The following is a 20,862-nucleotide window of genomic DNA, read 5'->3' as shown; positions in this document are numbered from 1 at the left end:
ACAGTTAGGCGGGAGATGAGAAAACTTGGATTTCATGGTCGAACGGCTGTTCTCAAGCCACACATTACGCCGGTAAATGCCAAACGACGCCTCGTTTGGTGTAAGGGGCGTCAACATTGGACGATTGAACAGTGTAAAAACATTGTGTAGAGTGACGAATCACGCTACACAATGTGGCGATCCGATGGTAGGTTGTGGGTATGGAGAATGCCCGGTGAAGGTCATCTGCCTGCGTGTGTAGTGCCAACAGTAAAATTCTGAGGTTGTTTTGCGTTCTACTATCACAGCACTGGCCTACATTGTTGTTGTAACCATCTTCTTCCCTCCCACTGTTGAAGAGCAATTCGGGAATGGCGATTGCATCTTTCAAAAGGTTTGAGCATCTGTTTATAATTCACATCCTGTGGTTGAATGGTTACACGAACAATAACATGCCTGTAATGGACTGGCCTTCACAGAGTCCTCACCTGAATCCCATAGAACACCTTTTTGGATGTTTTGGAACGCCGACTTCGTGCCAGGCCTCACCGACCGACATCGATACCTCTCCTCAGTGCAGCACACCGTGACCAATGGGCTGTCATTCCGCAAGAAACCTTCCAACACCTGACTGAATGTATACCTGCGAGAGTGGAAGCTGGCATCAAGGCTAAGAGTGGGCCAACACCATATTGAATTCCACCATTACTGATGGAGGAAGCCACGAACTTGTAAGTCATTTTCAGCCCGGTGTCCGGATACTTTTGATCACATAGTGTATAAAGCATGCACTTCGAAATGCAAAGCGCTCTTCCTCACTCAGCAACAGACTGCATCTAATCGACTCTTTCAGCGACGTGTAATATATTCGGCCTATCCAGTGCACTTCCCTTTTACAAGTTAACAAAAATTTTTACATATATATTTTATTTCCTACCACACACGCCATTGTTTGTATATTAAGTCTTTAAGAAAATGTATAGGAAAATAAAAAATTATACGTTTGCACAGACAGAGGAAAAGTATTTACACACGTAGTTCCCCAGGCCACTAACAGGTAGCATAACTTGTTACGTTTACATAACAAAGGCGTTTTATCGGTGCGCCGCCTAATGTGTTTCAAAATGCCGCGCATCAAAATGGAATTTTTTTGGAGCTCAGACCTCGAGTTCTGTTGGTGATACAGAGGTAGCCCTTGGGCTACAGACCATTTGCTTACTCAAAGAGAGGATCGTTTTACTGTAACTACCCTACAGTACAGATTCAAAGTTTGAATGTTACACACTTCCCCCACCTTAGGCAATGGAGCAAATCGGTTGGTTCCTTTTGCTTGAGATGTAATCCACGGTGCGCCCTAAGGGGTTTATGGAGGCACCACTTAGTTCAACGGCGGTTCCTGAGAAGACCCAAGGAAAATGTTTTGGTATCAAAACCGAGCCACGGCTTCCAAGACGGCCATGCACAGTATACGGCTGATATTCTTACAATATACTAAGATCTTGATTTCGAATAACCTTGAAAGTTTTCTTGATATTGTTATCCGTTTTCTAGATACAGCGGTTCAAAGTTACCCTACGTCTACATGTAAAATCCAATGTGGGGCGCAATCTTAGTAATGTATAACCGTAACGAATCGCTCAGATTAGAAGTGTTATCTTACCGTTTTCAAAACTCTTTATTGACTATCGAGGAACACCCAAAAAAACATAGTTTTCGTGAACAAAAAGTGTGCCGCGGATTCCATGCCGACAATGCGTAGGAAATGGCTGCAAAGTTTACGATACATTCTTAATATTGCGAGCGCGAAAAACTTTTTACTTTTTCTTAATATATTAATCCGTGATGTTCAAAATTACCCCACTTGTATACGTAAAAGTACACCTACAAAATGCGGTGCGAAGTGAAAATGTAGCTTATAAAGTGCTCTAACACTTAAAAACATGCAGTAAATTGTCTCCGTTATCCATGGATGGGTTCTGGGATTCTCATATTGTTGTAGTGCCGAAGCATATATAAAATATTTGTGAACGTAAAATCCTGTCTGAAGTGTAAAATACATGGTTTTCCGTTACTTCAATTTCACACAAGTAAACTATCAAAATTTTACTGACCCGTGAAGTTCTTGTCATATGAGTGGCATGCCCTCCTGTTGCAGGGAAAAGAAGAGAGGCAGCAGAGAGAAAGGTTCCTATTGGAGATGCAAAAAAGGCGACACTGTTTCTGTTTATTAAAAGACTCTGATTGAAAAGTAGGGTTCTGAGTCCCTCATTCTACCTTCCTCAGGACCTGTAAAAATATTATCCAATATTATTGGCATCCGAACGTATTAGGTTTTTTATGCTGAGAGAAAAGGAGACAGTGGCAGTAGAAAAGAGACGAAAACTAACAAACACTTTAAGATAGTAGACAGTAGTTATACAGAAACAGCGAAGGAGACAATGGACGTATGAGAGAAAGAAATAAAAATGGTTCAAATGGCTCTAAGCACTATGGGACTTAACATCTGAGGTCATCAGTCCCCTAGACTTAAAACTACGTAAACCTAACTAACCTAAGGACATCACACACATCCATGCCCGAGGCAGGATTCGAACCTGCGACCGTAGTGGCCGCGTGGTTCCGGACTGAAGCGCCTAGAACCGCCCGACCACAGCGGTCGGCTGAGAGAAGGAGACGGACAGGAATAGAATGAAGGAAGTGGAGACAGTGGAAGTGGGTGAGAGCCAGCGATAATGTGAGACAGAGACAATGACGTGGAGCATCAGTGGGAAGAAATGAATGAAATTGTAGCAGTAAGAGAGTGCAAGACGGGGTCAGTGACAGAAAGAGGAGACAGTATTAGCAGGATAGAGCGAAGGAGATCGTGGCTGTGAGACAGGACACAGTGAAAGAGAGACAAAAATAAACAATGACAATGAGATAGGTTGAATGAACGAGTACAAACGGGCAAGTGGGAATGAACGCTTGTGAACGACTTATATTGATTGACTAGTTTGTGTGAACTAGTTACAGTTATGGGACTTTGTGGGACTGAGAGGCGAGTTGCATGTTAAAAGGAGCGCGAATATGTTCGCAGGCCAAACTTTTTGGGAAAATTTTTAAAGGTGTTGAGCTATGTAGAATGACTTTTTTTTTCTTTAAAGTCAGTAGCGCCATTAGACTGTTGTTTATTTGCAGTTTTACATTTACTCTATCACTGTTTTGGCTTCAAAGTGCCATTATCAAGTGTTTTTAAATGTTATACAGTACCTAAGATGGCATACTCTTAGGCGCTGTGTAACACTTAAAACACTTGATAATGGCACTTTGAAGCCGAAATCATGATAGTGTAAATGTAAATGTGAAACTCTAAATAAACAACATTCTGATGGCGGTACAGACTTTAAAGAAATATATTATGACTGTGGCCCCGCATTATGAAAAAATTATTATATGTAGAATGAGGCACCTGCTATATCACTTTTGAGTCAGAGTCATTTAATAAACGGCAGCAGATTCGCCTTTTTTGTGCTCCGATAGGAGCATTCTTTGGGTAGTTTTAAGATACCTCAAAAAAATTATTTAAGATGAGGTACAGGTATAAAAGAAGGAAAATTACGTTGAATTTGTATGTGTCCTGAATGTGTGTTATTGTCTTGTATTTACTGTGGCATTATAAACAGGTGCTGAGAAACAGTTGATGATGGTGATGATGTTGATTAACGAAGTTGTATTGGAACACCATTGATGTTACACCTAGAGCCACATTCACACTTCCTGTTAGGGACCGCGAAAGCACTTTTTGTGGAGTCTTCGTTTACAATAGAGTCATTAGTAATATTGAACAAAAGCTTTTGTACTCCCATTCCGTGGACCGAACGCATTGGCGACGTCATCATAATCTACATGGCAAAATCACTGCAGCATCGCCGCAGAGAATTACCCCACTAAATTAGTCCTCTAAACTTCTATTCGGACAGGGCTGAACAGTGATTTCCTTCACTCCTTGCCTTTGCGCTAGCACGGTGCTCAATCAGGTGACATAGATGCCGCACTTCGTGAGTTTCATTTAGCTGCATCTCAGAAACCTTTGGAGGAAAATCATACTGATGTATTCCATTCAAAACAGACCATAGTATGACTTTCTAACGTAAGTCCGTAACCTGCTGAAACAGCCTGTATACAGTATTTTAATATGACGGAGTTGGCGTGGCCTCTGTTGCAGCGTAACAAGGAATGTGAACCCCTATAATAGACGAGCAGCTAATGGACCAACGTAAATGGTAGTTAACAGGCAGTAAAAGAGACCCGTCTGAAAGTAGCTCGCAGTTTTATTATTGCGCAAGCATTTTTAGAACTCGAGAAAGTGTAAGTTCACTTAGCGCTGTGAATTGTGACATGTATTTGCTCGAGGGATTAAGAGGGGATGTACTCAAGCGACGATAAGATATGCAGGAAAGAAACACATCAACATAACACATTATCAAACACTTATTACAAAGTGGATTACTGTCAAACTGCGCCATCTGGAGAGTCAGACCACGCGAGAGGGAAACTTTTCAGTGCCTTTTTATCTCCTGGTTTATGCTGCGCTCTGTCGATTTGCACGGCCTGACGAAAAGAGTGAAGCACCCAGAAGACGTGGTCGGATGTTAATGTAACCTCGTAGCCATACACACCATCGTCTGGTACGTAAATTGGAGTTGCAGTTGGCTGTCCCAGGCAGTATGGCCGTTAGTGTTTTTACGGGGCCTGGCAGTATGTACACACATCCAAAAAAGTTTTGCATCACCTCGGTTCCAAGTGTTCCGGAACCTATACAGAAAATTGGAACAGAGATCAACACAAACTTCATTTCCATCCTTTTTATTGCTCATGAAAATCACACTTTGCATGTTGTACCACCATACAGCGAGACCTTCAATGGTTGTGGTCCAGATTGCTGTACACACCGGTACCTTTAATACCCAGTAGCACATCCTCTTGCATTGATGCACGCCTGTATTCGTCGTGGCATACTATCCACAAGTTCATCAAGGCACTGTTGGTCCACATTGTCTCACTCCTCAACGGCGATTCGGCGTAGATCCCTCAGAGTGGTTGGTGGGTCACGTCGTCCATAAACTGCCCTTTTCAGTCTATCCTAGGCATGTTCGATAGGGTTCATGTCAGGAGGACATGCCGGCCACTCTAGTCGAGTGATGCCATTATCCTGAAGGAAGTCATTCACAAGGTGTGCACGATAGAGGCGCGAATTGTCGTCCATGAAGACGAATGCCTTGCGAATATGCTGCCGATATGGTTGCACTATCGGTCGGAGGATGGCATTCACGTATAGTGCAGCCGTTACGGTGCCTTCCATGACCACCAGTTGCGTACGTCGTCCCCACATAATGCCACCTCAAAACATCAGGGAATCTCCACCTCGCTGCACTCGCTGGACAGTGTATCTAAGGCGTTCAGCCTGATGGGTTGCCTCTAAACACTTCTCCAACGGTTGTCTGGTTAAAGGCATATGCGACATTCATCGGTGAAGAGAATGTGATACCAATCCCGAGAGGTCCATTCGGCATGTTGTTGGGCCCATCTGTACTGCGCTGCATGGTATCGTGGTTGCGAAGATAGACCTCGCCATGTACGTCGCGAGTGAAGTTGCGCATCATGCAGGCTATTGCAATCGCTTTCGTTCATTCCGAGACGCTTGGACACTTCCCTTATTGAGAGACCTTCCTGGCACAAAGTAACAATGCGGACGCGATCGAACCCCGATAGTGACCGTCTAGGCGTGGTTGAACTATAGACAACACGAGCCGTGCACTTCCTGGTGAAATGACTGGAACTGATCGGCTGTCGGACCGCCTCCGTCTAATAGGCGCCGCTCATGCATTCTTGTTTACATATCTGAACAGTCAAAGGGACTGCGTCTGTGATACTACACTCCTGGAAATGGAAAAAAGAACACATTGACACCGGTGTGTCAGACCCACCATACTTGCTCCGGACACTGCGAGAGGGCTGTACAAGCAATGATCACACGCACGGCACAGCGGACACACCAGGAACCGCGGTGTTGGCCGTCGAATGGCGCTAGCTGCGCAGCATTTGTGCACCGCCGCCGTCAGTGTCAGCCAGTTTGCCGTGGCATACGGAGCTCCATCGCAGTCTTTAACACTGGTAGCATGCCGCGACAGCGTGGACGTGAACCGTTAGTGCAGTTGACGGACTTTGAGCGAGGGCGTATAGTGGGCATGCGGGAGGCCGGGTGGACGTACCGCCGAATTGCTCAACACGTGGGGCGTGAGGTCTCCACAGTACATCGATGTTGTCGCCAGTGGTCGGCGGAAGGTGCACGTGCCCGTCGACCTGGGACCGGACCGCAGCGACGCACGGATGCACGCCAAGACCGTAGGATCCTACGCAGTGCCGTAGGGGACCGCACCGCCACTTCCCAGCAAATTAGGGACACTGTTGCTCCTGGGGTATCGGCGAGGACCATTCGCAACCGTCTCCATGAAACTGGGCTACGGTCCCGCACACCGTTAGGCCGTCTTCCGCTCACGCCCCTACATCGTGCAGCCCGCCTCCAGTGGTGTCGCGACAGGCGTGAATGGAGGGACGAATGGAGACGTGTCGTCTTCAGCGATGAGAGTCACTTCTGCCTTGGTGCCAATGATGGTCGTATGCGTGTTTGGCGCCGTGCAGGTGAGCGCCACAATCAGGACTGCATACGACCGAGGCACACAGGGCCAACACCTGGCATCATGGTGTGGGGAGCGATCTCCTACACTGGCCGTACACCACTGGTGATCGTCGAGGGGACACTGAATAGTGCACGGTACATCCAAACCGTCATCGAACCCATCGTTCTACCATTCCTAGACCGGCAAGGGAACTTGCTGTTCCAACAGGACAATGCACGTCCGCATGTATCCCGTGCCACCCAACGTGCTCTAGAAGGTGTAAGTCAACTACCCTGGCCAGCAAGATCTCCGGATCTGTCCCCCATTGAGCATGTTTGGGACTGGATGAAGCGTCGTCTCACGCGGTCTGCACGTCCAGCACGAACGCTGGTCCAACTGAGGCGCCAGGTGGAAATGGCATGGCAAGCCGTTCCACAGGACTACATCCAGCATCTCTACGATCGTCTCCATGGGAGAATAGCAGCCTGCATTGCTGCGAAAGGTGGATATACACTGTACTAGTGCCGACATTGTGCATGCTCTGTTGCCTGTGTCTATGTGCCTGTGGTTCTGTCAGTGTGATCATGTGATGTATCTGACCCCAGGAATGTGTCAATAAAGTTTCCCCTTCCTGGGACAATGAATTCACAGTGTTCTTATTTCAATTTCCAGGAGTGTATATCGACAGTCGACGTCTATCTTCAGGAGTTCTGGGAACCGGGGTGATACAAAACTTTTTTTGATGTGTGCATAAGATGAGGTAACGGCGTCGTATGTTGAATGATCACTGTGAAGGACACAGAGAAACTGCATAGTCGTGTGAGACAGCGTAATCAGCATTTGACGAAGTCTGAATGGGACCTCATTGTGCGTCTCCATTTGGCCAGTTGCCCGAATCGTGCAATATCCAGATTTCTGGGGCATTCGGATGTGACAAGCGCCCGATGTTCGACTGTATGGGAAAGTGAGGGCAGGCATCATCGTCGTCAAGATTCTGGTCGGACACGTCTGACCATCGCAAGGGCGAATCGCCATACGGTGCACCAACCACATCGCAACCCTCCACATCCCTGCCTGCCATCTGACAACACGTGAAGGAGTCGCCGCAACACTCTGTGTCATCACTCGGCATTGGTCGGAGACCAGCAGCAACTGGAGTAAGGAATTACTGCTGATGAGTAGCATCGCATCGCATTCAGCGGTGGACTGCTGCCTGCACTAGACGGGATGGTCGTCGTAGATGAATATGGCGGCCACCCGGGGAGAAGGTCCATTATCCCAATATTTTGGAAAGACACTCTGCACCTCGATGCTTTCTCCGCCTTTTCTTCAACTACCAGTTACTCTTAGTGCCATGGAATTGGGAGCCATCTGGTATGGATCTAGGTCACAGCAGATAGTGACTGAAGCAACTCTGACGGCAGAACAATACGTCACGATCATTCTGCGTCCTCTTGTGACAGTATTGCGGTGTCGGTTCACACATGGCAGATACCTGTATGAACTCTCTGTGGATGTTAAGCTACTCCCATGGCCAAGTGTATCAAATGGTCCGTCACGGATATATGTGTGGGACTAGCTACCAACTCTGCCCAAGCGCCAGCACGCAAGATATCAAGGACCATGTACAACATTTGTGGGATATCTTGCCTCAGGAGAGGATACAGCAGCTTTATGACACCTTCCCAACGAAATCAGTGTTTCCATGCAGGCCAGACGGGGTGCATCATCATACGGATACTGCCATGTTCGTGTTATTGACTTTCGCACCGCTCTACCTTCACCTATTCACATCCTCTATTACCTCATCCAGTTTCCATACCTACTTTCCTTCGTAGAGACTATGAAGCTTAGTAAGTAAACCAGAAAACCTGTTCTCAATAAGCCGTACGTCCTATCTTATTATCATAATAACCTGCTGCATCATTACACCCATATTACACCTCCCCTGCGCCTCTATGCCTTGTATGCCCTCTCTTCAACTGCCAGTTCCCAAATACGAAGTTCATCCCGATATATTCCTTTTTTCCCATAACCTACAATGTTCTATCCCAGGAATGTCCTATGGTATAATGTAGTTCCTCCCTCGTTCTGACTACCTCTCCCTAGCCTCCCCTCTCGCCAACCCTGCCCTAACTTGATATTTTATGCCTCCTTCATTTCGTCGTGGTCTCATAAATGTAAACATTCTTTATTACGCTCATGAACGTAACTGATATTGGAACGTAACTCACTTTGGTACATCACCAGCATCACCACCATATCACACCAGCGGCGCTATCATTACGTCTAGCTGACGTCAAAAACAGCTGGATACATCGAAAATTTGTAAATGGTCATTGATTTTTTTGTTCTATATTTGCACAACTTTGTGAGACACGCAATAACTAGAGAGTGGTTTTATCCACTGTCAGGCCGTCCCCACTTGGTGAATCGAAATAAAAATGAATTTTTAAAAAATCTGCCATTAAGGCTCCTTGAGCGGTAGTCGTAACATCAGTTCATTGTGCTATGACGTCATCACATGTTACTGTGCGCGTCAGCAGAATCTGCCCCGTCCTACTAAGATGAATGTCCTCAGAATGGAAGAGGAACCGATTACTATGGATGACGCAGCTCTTCTCTGGTTAATGTTTTCTGTGTCCACAAAAAGCTGATGGATTACGTTTCATCACCTGAGGTATCAACGGAAAGTAAAGAGAGTGCATATGTGCCCATTGCCCTCTACTGCAGTAACTACTAGTAATATGCCATCCTGAGAAAAATTCCCCACACTCTCGGCAAACATCGTAAACTGTACTGTCCTTCTGAGCAAAGATCGCGAAGAAGTAGCTTGAAGTTATCTAACTCGGGCTCCTGAGGGATGAGTCAGACCGCCAAATACAAGGAACGAAGGTGTTACATGTTGTGCAACCTTTTTCTTGTTTCAAATGAGTACATATCAGGAAGGTTTTCGCATTGAAAATGCGTGTCTCACTACTACAACTCAAAATTGGTAGGACACATTGATTCTAATATAAACTTTCAGAAGCTTAGTTTTGAAAATTTTATGTAGTGTTCCATGCTCACTCTAGGCAACGTATCTTCTCAAATTCTTCTTTGTTTCTTTTCAAATTATTTCAGTTGTTCTTTAATTTTTTTGTTTTTTCAGTATAACCTTTCAGAGTAGATAAACTCGTCCTCATGTTGTCCATAAAACAAACATTCCAGTCACTGTTGTTAGTGGCCTCCTGAAGTGTGATGACGCATTTGCTTTTTCATTAGTTGCTGGGCTTGATCAGCACCAGAGGAAAACAGTGGCATCACAAAAATCAAAGTTGTTTTACCAGACATTAATCACAGTTGAGAAAACGTGTCTACTCGTGATAAGTCTTTCACCCATAATTACGGTGAATTACCAAGAGCTATTTAAGACGAAAGCAAGTTATACGCTGTAACTAAGATAGGGTCACGGTAGTAAGGAAATGCAGAAATACTTGGACAAAATGAATGGTAGCTCTCTTTAACTGTGGGTAAATGCAAGGTAAGGCTTATAAGACAGCGAAAAAATCCGATAGTCTCCGATTACATGATAAGTACGTCACGTCATACCAGTACTCGTATTTAGGGGTAATTCTAAGGAGCGATATGAAATGGGATGATTTCGTAGAGACGGATGGGAGACTGGGAAAGGAAACTGTGCACGCGGCGCTATTACGACCGATTATACGAGTATCGTTGCAGCGTTTGGGCTCCTTATCAATCAGGCATGAACAGAGACATCGCACACATCCAGAGCGCGCATGAAATGGGACAGGAAATCGATGATATTAGTAGGAATTACCCTCCGCCTTATGCTATTCTTGTGGAATATACTGGAGTATAGTACTATACATCATTTTATCACTATTTACTTACTCCATAATTTCAACGCGGACGGCACTCTGTACGTAACATGCGCTCTTCCCAGTCATTCATCTTATTCACGCATGTCATGCAGTACACAAGGATCAGAGGTTGATAGTAGTAAGTCAACTTGTCGAGGACCTTGTTCACTACGATAACACAGGATTACCTCAGGGTTCACGGCACCTGTCTACGAACACCAGATTTTTGCTGGAAGAGACGTAAACCGATTAAGGCAATGTAAACTACAGAACGCGCGCCAAGGTATTAAGATAGTTTGTGAACATAATGGAGAATTGTCTACCGTAGGAGAATCTCAAGAATAGGACCGAGAGGTTTTAATTCTAGTGGCAACATAGTAACATCATGGCAGATCTCATACAAGCTCTAGTTTCAGCAATCTCGAAATATTTATTCCAAAAACCTATAGTTAAAAAAATGTGTTTTCACTGTACGTACGTATCAGTTGTATTTCATGAAACATACCGAAAGGGGTCTCCGTGAACAGTACTGAAGATTGTGTGCTTTGTACTGATGAAAATTCAAAACGCTGCAGTAAGAATCGCCAGTACGATATTTATCAGAGTGTTAGAAAATGTTTACCGAATAACTGAATTATCTGATTAAACTTTCATTCGATTAAGGACTGATGTCCATCTTCAGTACGAGGTGTGACCTCCCTTGCACCCTTTTACGAACTCGTGGTTGTACTGATTGTGACGAGTAAGCAAACAGCCTACGAATAATATCTTGAGGAATTTCTTGCCACACCTGAAGATGGCTGTACGAATGACAGACCACGGGACTGGGTAGCCCTGTCTAGCACACGTGAATTCCTTGAAGTGTTTCTGGTGCGAACTGCAAGGTCGGAATAAGCCATTTGGCACCATCATGTGAGAGGTACGACAACAGGGTTTATCATCCTTGTTATATCATTCAGTCTCTTTGCAACAGTTATCGAATCAGACCTTTTGTCGTAACCAATAGCTTCCTACAGTACGATTTTGGAAGTTGTAGAGGTATAGGTTTCTAGAATCGCTCTTACCTCTGTCCTGTCGTCTACGGACACACTGTCGTCGATCTGATCGCCACAAAGAGAAACGAGGTCCATCTCTGAACAGCACAGAATGCCACCCAAGCTCCCACCTGACTCTGGCTCTTTAGCATAAAACTCTCTGTCTGTTTTGTGTGGTACGTTGTCAGCGGTAAACGATGCAATGTACTTCGTGTTTTGACAGCAGCTTCCAGTACTCTGTTCCCGACGGTTCGCAGTCTCACTCTACCTGGGTGTCAGCTGTTCCTCTCCCTCTATTCAAATGGTTCAAATGGCTCTGAGCACTATGGGACTTAACATCTTAGGTCATCAGTCCCCTACCGAGCGAGGTGGCGCAGTGGTTAGACACTGGACTCGCATTCGGGAGGACTACGGTTCAATCCCGTGTCCGGCCATCCTGATTTAGGTTTTCCGTGATTTCCCTCAATCGCTCCAGGCAAATGCCGGGATGGTTCCTCTGAAGGGGCACGGCCGACTTCCTTCCCCATCCTTCCCTAATCCGATGAGACCCATAACATCGCTGTCTGGTCTCCTTCCCAAACAACCATCCAACCAATCATCAGTCCTCTAGAACTTAGAACTACTTAAACCTAACTAACCTAAGGACATCACACACACCCATGCCCGAGGCAGGATTCGAACCTGCGACCGTAGCAGTCCCGCGGTTCCGGACTGTAGCGCCTAGAACCGCACGACCACCGCGGCCGGCTCCTCTTCCTCTATTCATCATGTCCAATCGAACAGTCCTACCATCCTCTTGTGGTGTAGGCCATCTCAAAGCCTACTCATTTTGCCACTCTGCTGTCTTGAGTCATTCTCCTCACAACTAGTTCTGCAACCATTCAACCACAAATGCTCTCCCTATATAATGTATAATGTGCCCCTAATGCCAATGCTTCAGTACGGTATATGATATACCCCGAACTCCAGTCATTCGATCTTTCTCTAAGTCCTAAAGGTGGACGAACGTGGTCGTCATCTGATCAAGCTGTGTTACGATCTCCATGTAATACGTTCCAGTAAAGTAGGCACCTCTAATAGACATTACGTGATCACAGCGTTTCTTACCTTCGGGAATGGCTTTTGTTTGTACCGAAACATTGAAAATATGCGCATATGAGAATTAAAATTTAATCAAAATATGGCATGGCGTGGAAATGCTGCAATACCCGTTTCATAGAATTCGACCAAGATGTAAAGAACATCTTGCCCGCGAAAGGCGAAGATCCCGAGTTCGAGGCTCGGTCCGGCACAGAGTTTTAATCTGCCAGGAAGTTTCAAATCAGCACACACTCCGCTGAAGAGTGAAAATTTGATTCTGGAAGATGTAAATAATCTAACGGTTTCCTGAATAACTTCATACACGACTTCCTCGTCTCACTCTCGCCTTGTGCTCTTTTCTTCAATTGTCCTTCGGCTGTTCTGATCGCTTGCCTGTTATCGACGACTGTTTCCTAAATTTGGCGCCTGCATTTGTCCCGACCTTCTCTTGACGAAACTCATTCCTCTGCATAGTCTGTTATATTCTGAATAAACACTTCATTTAATTATTTAGCGATTAGCTAATTTTGCTCCCTGTGGCATTATCAAGTCACATAACGGTAAAAAAATTTATAGTTCATAAAGCTTGGTACATTCCAGTCATCTGCATGCAATATATCATGCATCCACATAGATGAAGGGAATATATCATGCAATACTCATCACAGATTTTTTACTGTGCTGTAGCTTGACAAAGGCCACGAGGGAGAAGTAAACTAATCGTTTTGTAAGAAAACACAAATTTTTTTTTGAATGTTGTTCTAGGAAAACAAGCGATTTTTATAATAGTATAACGTATTTCAATATTTACAATCGTGGCTTCATTTAAGTTGTTTATTTTTAGTTTTAGATGCCCGGTTTCGATCGTCGAAGAGGTCCTCTTTAGGGCTTACATTCCTTGATGACTGCACATGCCTGCACAGACGAACCTGTTCCACGCCAACGGTTCTTAGAGTCATCTGAAAATTAAAATAAACAACTTAAATGCGGTCACGTCTGTGTTTATTGAAATAAGTTATAATAAACTGACTGCTTCAAGCCGGGCCGTGTGGCCGAGCGGTTCTAGGCGCTACAGTCTGAAACCGCGCGACCGCTACGGTCGCAAGTTCGAATCCTGCCTCGGGCATGGATGTGTTTGATGTCCTTAGGTTAGATAGGTTTAAGTAGTTCTAAGTTCTAGGAGACCGATGACCTCAGATGTTAAGTCCCATAGTGCTTAGAGCCATTTTGATTGTTTCAAAATAAAACAGTGCGTGCGAGGAAGTTCTCTCACGAAGATCACAGCGGCTGTGGACCTATACATACAAAAGACTGCTAAGCTTTTCCCGCAGCCCCCAAACAACTTCTGGGCTGTACCGTGCAAGTAAGAGCAGATTTTCCCACCCATAGTATTCACCGAGCGAGGTGGCGCAGTGGTTGGCACAATGGACTCGCATTCGGGAGGACGACGGTTCAAACCGCGTACGGTCATCCTGGTTTAGGTTTCCCGTGATTTCCCTAAATCGTTTCAGGCAAATACCAGATTGGTTCCTTTGAAAGGGCACGGCCAACTTCCTTCCCCATCCTTTCCTAATCTGATGAGACCGATGGCCTCGCTGTTTGGTCGCCTCCCCCAAATCAACCATCCAACCTATTGTATCCAGTGACTCGATCGAATCCATTTAGCAGTTTCGTCTGAATCTGCCCAGCGTCACCCGGAAGCGCTGTTGGTTTCCTGAAGCGCCTCACGAATGCTTTTGTGCCCCCGCGAACCTTGACAAAGCGTACCGTAGAAGGGATGTACCGTTTGTATTCAGGTTCCTGTCTGCGAAAGCGACGGCTTTTGTGTAGCCTTATTGGGGACACAGCTTCCCAACTCCTGAAATCATGGTGCGGAAAGGATTTAGATAGGTCGACACAAGTGATTCGATATTGTTCAAGAGAGGCTCAATGCTCCTCATTATGTGACAAGAATAGTACCCTTGTGGCAATTCTCTTAATGACCATGGTACCAAATGACATATTCCGCTAGGATAATGAAAAACCAGTTCTTACCAGAAACGCCTTGAGTTATGTAATGATACTCGTCTGGCCGGCGCCGTCCGTTGATTTGTAACTCATAAAGTATGTGTGGGATGCAATGGGAAAACGTATGCCTACAAACTAGCCTCCGACCAGCAACACTCATGAACGGAAACGGCGTCTGTGTGTGTGTGTGTGTGTGTGTGTGTGTGTGTGTGTGTGTGTGTGGGTGGGTGGGTGGGTGTGTATGATACGGTTTCTTACACGAAATGTTCTGAATACCAATCAGGTTACGTTTGGTTAGAATGCATTGTAAGTTGTAGTTCTCAGGGTTCACCATCAATGTGTGTTATTCCAAAGAGACGAAAGTAATGTTGACCTACGCTATGTGATCAAAAGTATCCGGACACTTGACTGAAAATTACTTACATGTTCAAGGCGCTCTTCATCGGTAATGCTGGAATTCAGTATGGTGCTGATGCACCCTTATCCTTTATGACAGCTTCCACTTCAGTCAGGTGCTGGAAGGTTTCTTGGGGAATGGCACCCATTCTTCACGGAGTGCTGCAATGAGAAGAGGTATCGATGTCGGTCGGTAAGGCCTGGCACGATGTCGGCGTTCCAAAAAATCCCAAAGGTGTCCTACAGGAGTCAGGTCAGGACTCTGTGCAGGCCACTCCATTACAGGGATGTTACTGTCGTGCGACCACTCCGCCACAGGCCGTGCATTATGAACAGGTGCTCGATCGTGTTGAAAGATGCAATGGCCACCCTCGAAGTGCTCTTCAACGGTGGTGTGATAGCGCTATGCAAAACAACAAGGCGTGTAAGCCCCCTCCACAAGAAACACGACCATACCATAACCTCCGAATTTTACTGTTGGCACTACACACGTTGGCAGATGACCTTCACCGGGCATTCGCCATACCCACACCCTGCCATTGGATCGCCACATTGTGTACTGTGATTCCTCACTCTACACAACGTTTTCCCACTGTTCAATCGTCCAATGTTTACGTTCCTTACACCAAGAGAGGTGTCGTTTCGCATTTCCCGGCATGATGTGTGGCTTATGAGCAGCCGCTTGGCCATGAAATCCGAGTTTTCTCACCTCCCGCCAAACTGTCATAGTAATTACAGTGGATACTGATGTAGTTTGGCGTTCTTGTGTGACTGTCTGGGTAGATGTCTGCCTATTACACATTACGAACCTCTTCAACTGTCAGCGGTCTCCGTCAGTCAACAGATGAGGTCGGCCTGTACGCTTTTGTGCTGTACGTGTCCCTTCACGTTTCCACTTCACTATCACATCGGAAACAGTGGATCTAGGGATGTTTAGGAGAGTGAAAATCTCGCGTACAACCGTATAACACGAGTGACACCCAATCACCTGACCACGTTCTAAGTCCGCGAGTTCCGCGGAGCGCCCCGTTCTGCTCTCTTACGATGTCTAATGACTACTTGAGGTCGCCGATATGGAGTACCTGGCAGTAGGTGGCAGTACAATGCACCTAATATCAAAAATGTATGATTTCAGGGGTATCCGAATACTTTTGATCACATAGTGTATGACTAATTTCACTGCTTGCTTTAACATGCGACTAACTATCATCAAGGACGTAGCATCCACTGATTAGCTTTCATCAGCGACTGTGGAAGCACGTACGATCAGCTGTTTAGTGTTCGTCACTTGGTTATTGATATAGTACAATGTAGATAAACTCAGATACGGAGTAAGCAGATGCCCATTTGCTGTACTGGTTAGTAGATGGTAATGGCCGTGGCACACAGCATTTATATCGGGAGAGATTTCCAGAAAGACGGTACATCGACAGGAGGACGTTTGAGCAACATGAAGTCCTCTTAGAAAGCATGGAATGTTTAAGCGTACTACTCACGACTGGACATAGGTACAAGTGCTACTCTGGTACAGGAGAGGAATTTGTGGCGGTTCACATCGAAGCAGTCAGAAGACTGATGACCCAAAAAACCTCGTGACTGTGGGTGGCCTAGAAGGACGAGAACAGCTCAATTAGAGGAGCAACTTCGTGGAGGTGATAACGTAATTGTCAGCTTAAGACAATTAATTGCAACAAGTAATGTTGACCATATGACTGTTTGAAGAGTCCTACATGAGAATCTAGTATTCCACGTTTTACCCTAGTATTGCATATTTGAACGGTATTTTCGCTGCCTGTTGCTTAAGAAATAACTACGAGCTCGGAAGCAGTGGGGTGGGGTCAGTATGCCAGGCAAACAGAAATTAAAAATGTTGGAGAAAAGAAGAAGGGCTTCTTGAAGGCGGAAAAATTTTTCCAAGTTCCCAGGGCTACTCTTTTTAGGCTAGTAAATTCAGATTTACCAGCTAATGTAGCCACAAAGACGAAACTTGGGCGAAAAAGTATTCTATACTCATAACAACGACAAAAGCTAATTAAATATAGCATGATAATGGAAATAAATGTTTTTGAACTTAGATGAAACAATCTCCAACAGATGGCATTTCATTTTGCCAAAGATAATATCCAGAATCCATTTTTGGGTAAACAGGCTGGAAGAGGGTGGTTACACCTATTCCTGAAGCGGCAAAAGAAGGATATTCCGATTCAAAAACCCCTAGCAACTTATTTAACTAATCTCTATGTCCTGCAGGGGAAAATGTGACAATATTTTATTTTCTGCTTTCACAAGAGATGGAAAAAAACAACTTTCCACAGCGCAAAGTATACGCTGTCGATGAAACTGGTCTACGCATTGTGCAGAGAAAAGTTCCCTACGTCGTTGCAAGAAAGGGAAAGCGACAAGTAGCACCCATCTCGTCTGCATAGAGTGAATCACTTGTGACCGTCGTCACCTGTTAGAGCGCCGCAGGGAATTTTCTCACGTCCATGATATTCTCTCGTAAGAACAGCAACAGTCAGCTAATGAGAGGTGCCTCACATGAATGTATGCCATGCCTCTGGATGGATTCAAAGCCAGCTCTTCACTGATTGTTTTCAAGTGTGATGCCATCAGTATACTGGATGGACATCATAGCCACTTCTGAAATCTTGTGATATAAATCTCGCACGCGAAAACCATTTCATCCTCCTCATGACTCCCACAAGATGCAACCGCTAGACTGAACATTGACGAATCCTTTGAAAACGTACTACTCCCAGCGGATAAGCGTATGGATGTAGGAAAAAGTACGTCCACTAACAAACAAGGACATCGCCGAACTGTTTCGAAAAGAGTCCGAAGCTGGTGGTCTAGTAGCTAGCGTTGCTGCCTCTGGATCACGGGATCCCGGGTTCGATTACCGCCCGGGTTGGGGATTTTCTCTGCCCGGAGACTAGAAGTTTGTGTTGTCCTCATCATTTCATCATCATCATTCGCAACAATGGCTGGATTGAACTGTGTAAAAATAGGGACTTTGTATGGGCGCTAATAACCGCGCGGTTGAGCGCCCCACAAAGCAAACAACATTAAACAATTATCATCTGTTCCGAAAGGCCTACCTCACGTGTCAGACATGGATGTAGGATGACAGGAACGTACCCATTAAACCCTCAAATTTTCGCGGATGCAAATTTCATTGCTAGCAATGAAGGAACAATTGACGATTTACCCTGTGGTCCAGCCATTGAATCATCTGCAAGAGTCGTGGGTTCTAAAAATGGAAAGGCTAAGTCGAGGCAGGAACATTTCCCGCCACATCTGAAATTACACCTTGCAAACGTCACACGTTCCACAAATAAAGAAGAGGCCATGCACCAGGGGAAGAAAAGCAGGTTTTCCAGCAGTGCTAATCTCGTCTCCGTACAAGATACCTCTTGAAGTACCGAAGACAGCAATAAATACAGACGAAGAAGCAGAGGCCACCAGAGCCTAGGAACAAAGAATGTAGTGTGTGGACATACAAGGTGAGAATGTGAGTCTCGCGGGAGGCGTGAGCGAGATTCTCCCTGCAGTCGCACTATCATCTGTGCCCTCGGTGGCTCAGATGGACGCCGGTACGGTAGCTCAGCAAGTTCGGTCAGAGGGTTAGCTGCTCTCTGTAATAAAAAAAACTGAGTTAATTGATCAACAACGAACTTAAACGGATGTCTTACGACGTCCGCCCCGAGCAGATACAACGAACAAAAGCGAACAAAATGAGACTAAAAAAAAAGATGGATAGAGCGTCTGCCATGTAAGCAGGAGATCCCGGGTTCGAGTCCCGGACGGGGCACACATTTTCACTTGTCCCCGTTGATCTATATGAACGCCTGTGCGCAGCTGACGGTATTAATATAGTTCTAATTTCGTTCTAGACGGCTGCAGGTCATCAATGGTGTCTGTTCTCTCGGACATGTCCGAAAGAACAGACACCATATCCATATAAGTATAAAGAATCATCTGATTCTGAGGCTAATGTTTTTAGTCTGAAAAATGATTCGTCCAACTTCAGTAGCGCTCCGGGCAATAGTGCGCCCACTAACGAAGATGCCGATTGTCTCTTTTGCGCAGGAGAAAGCAGGGGAAGAATGGGTTATGTGCGAAATGTGGGCGCACACTGAACGTGCAGATTACGATAAAGGACTAAAAGTGTATGACTTCTGCAAGTGAAATAAATTTGAGTAAGGAATTCAATAACTGAAAAAGGTATATTTCGTGTATTTTTCTATTGTGTTATTATGTTTCACACCGTTTTCTTTGACAATGAATTATTAGGTTTTCCGTGGGTTTTTGTTTCTAACAAACTTGAAACTAGTAGACTATTCCCTATTTATATTTCACATCTGAAGAACTAAAAATGACAAAGTTACTCGTAAAAATGTTCCTAACATATTATGTATTCGATGATACGGAACGCATTAAAATGCATCCTAAAGTATCTGCTACGGATATTTTGTTTGCTTACGGTGAAAAACTGATAAATTTATGAACAAAACCTAAATAGTAATCCGTGTTAAATGTCTGATTGTTGTGTCAAGGTGTAACATTGCCCACAAAGTCAGTGTTTTACGGGATTTGAATGTGCTGTATCTACACCCTGGCGCAATCTGTAACCTGCAGCACGGCCGTGTTTTCGCCAGGAACCGTTACGGGAGTTGGCACCCGCGGTGAAAATACGCCCGCACGTCACGTCCGGAGTGAAACCGCCGGCGGCTCCCGAAAGCCTCTCTGGTGGCGTCTGCTGGCGCCGGGGACGCGCCCGCCACGCTTTCCCGCCTCCGCCCCCGCCCCCGCCGCCGCCGCCGCCGCCGCCGCCGCCTCTGGCTCTTCTCCGCGGGCGGCTCTGGTCCAGCGCGGCGGCGTTTCTCCAGGCTCCGCTGGAGTCAGCTGGGCGCCGCGCTCCGCTGGACCCGCTACTTCCACGTGCTTCCTAGCGCTGGACAGAGCTCTGGGTGCTGCTGGGGTGGGGGCTGCTCGACGCTCCAACGAAATATATTCCTTTTTACTGCAGTCTCTCAAATATGTAATAAAATGAAACATTTATTGCTACCGGTTTCAGTGACTCAATACGTTTTCTTCGGGACTTACAGACGCTGGGGAGGGGGAAGGGTGGGGGGTTAAGTCGTATACACGATTCCACGAACTGGCTCCCGTAGGAATACTGTAAAATCGATAACGTTTCTGCAGCCATAACGGTTGCAGACATAACATCCATCTTACAGTATTCTACAGAACCCAGGTGTCCGCCCCCGGCAGCTGAATGGTCAGCCTGATGGATTGTCAATCCTCTGGGCCTGGGTTCGATTGCCGGCTGCGTTGGGAAATTTTCTCCGCCCAGCGACTGGGTGTTGTGCTGTCATCATCATCCTATCATCTTCATCGACTGCAGGTCACCGAAGTGGCGTCAAATTGAAAGACGGGCACCCGGCGAACGGTCTGCCGGAAGAAGGGCCCTAGCCATAAGGTAAAATAAAATAAAAATAAAATAAACAGAACCCAGGTCATAGATGTTGGCCACTGATGGGATCGTGTATACGATTGTTCACTCCAGCTGCCCACTCCCCCCATCCCCAACGTCAGTTGAGGCCTGGAGAAGGTGTATTGAGTCACCGCAACTGGTTGCGACACAATAAAAAAAATAGTTCAAATGGCTCTGAGCACTATGGGACTTAACATCGGAGGTCATCAGTCCCCTAGAACTTAGAACTACTTAAACCTAGCTAACCTAAGGACATGACACACATCCATGCCCGAGGCAGGATTCGAACCTGCGACCGTAGCGGTAGCGCGGTTCCAGACTGTAGCGCCTAGAACCGCTCGGCC

This window comes from Schistocerca piceifrons, chromosome 5 (assembly GCF_021461385.2).
Source record: "Schistocerca piceifrons isolate TAMUIC-IGC-003096 chromosome 5, iqSchPice1.1, whole genome shotgun sequence".
Classification (NCBI taxonomy): Eukaryota; Metazoa; Arthropoda; class Insecta; order Orthoptera; family Acrididae; genus Schistocerca; species Schistocerca piceifrons.
This window is presented reverse-complemented; position numbering follows the sequence as displayed.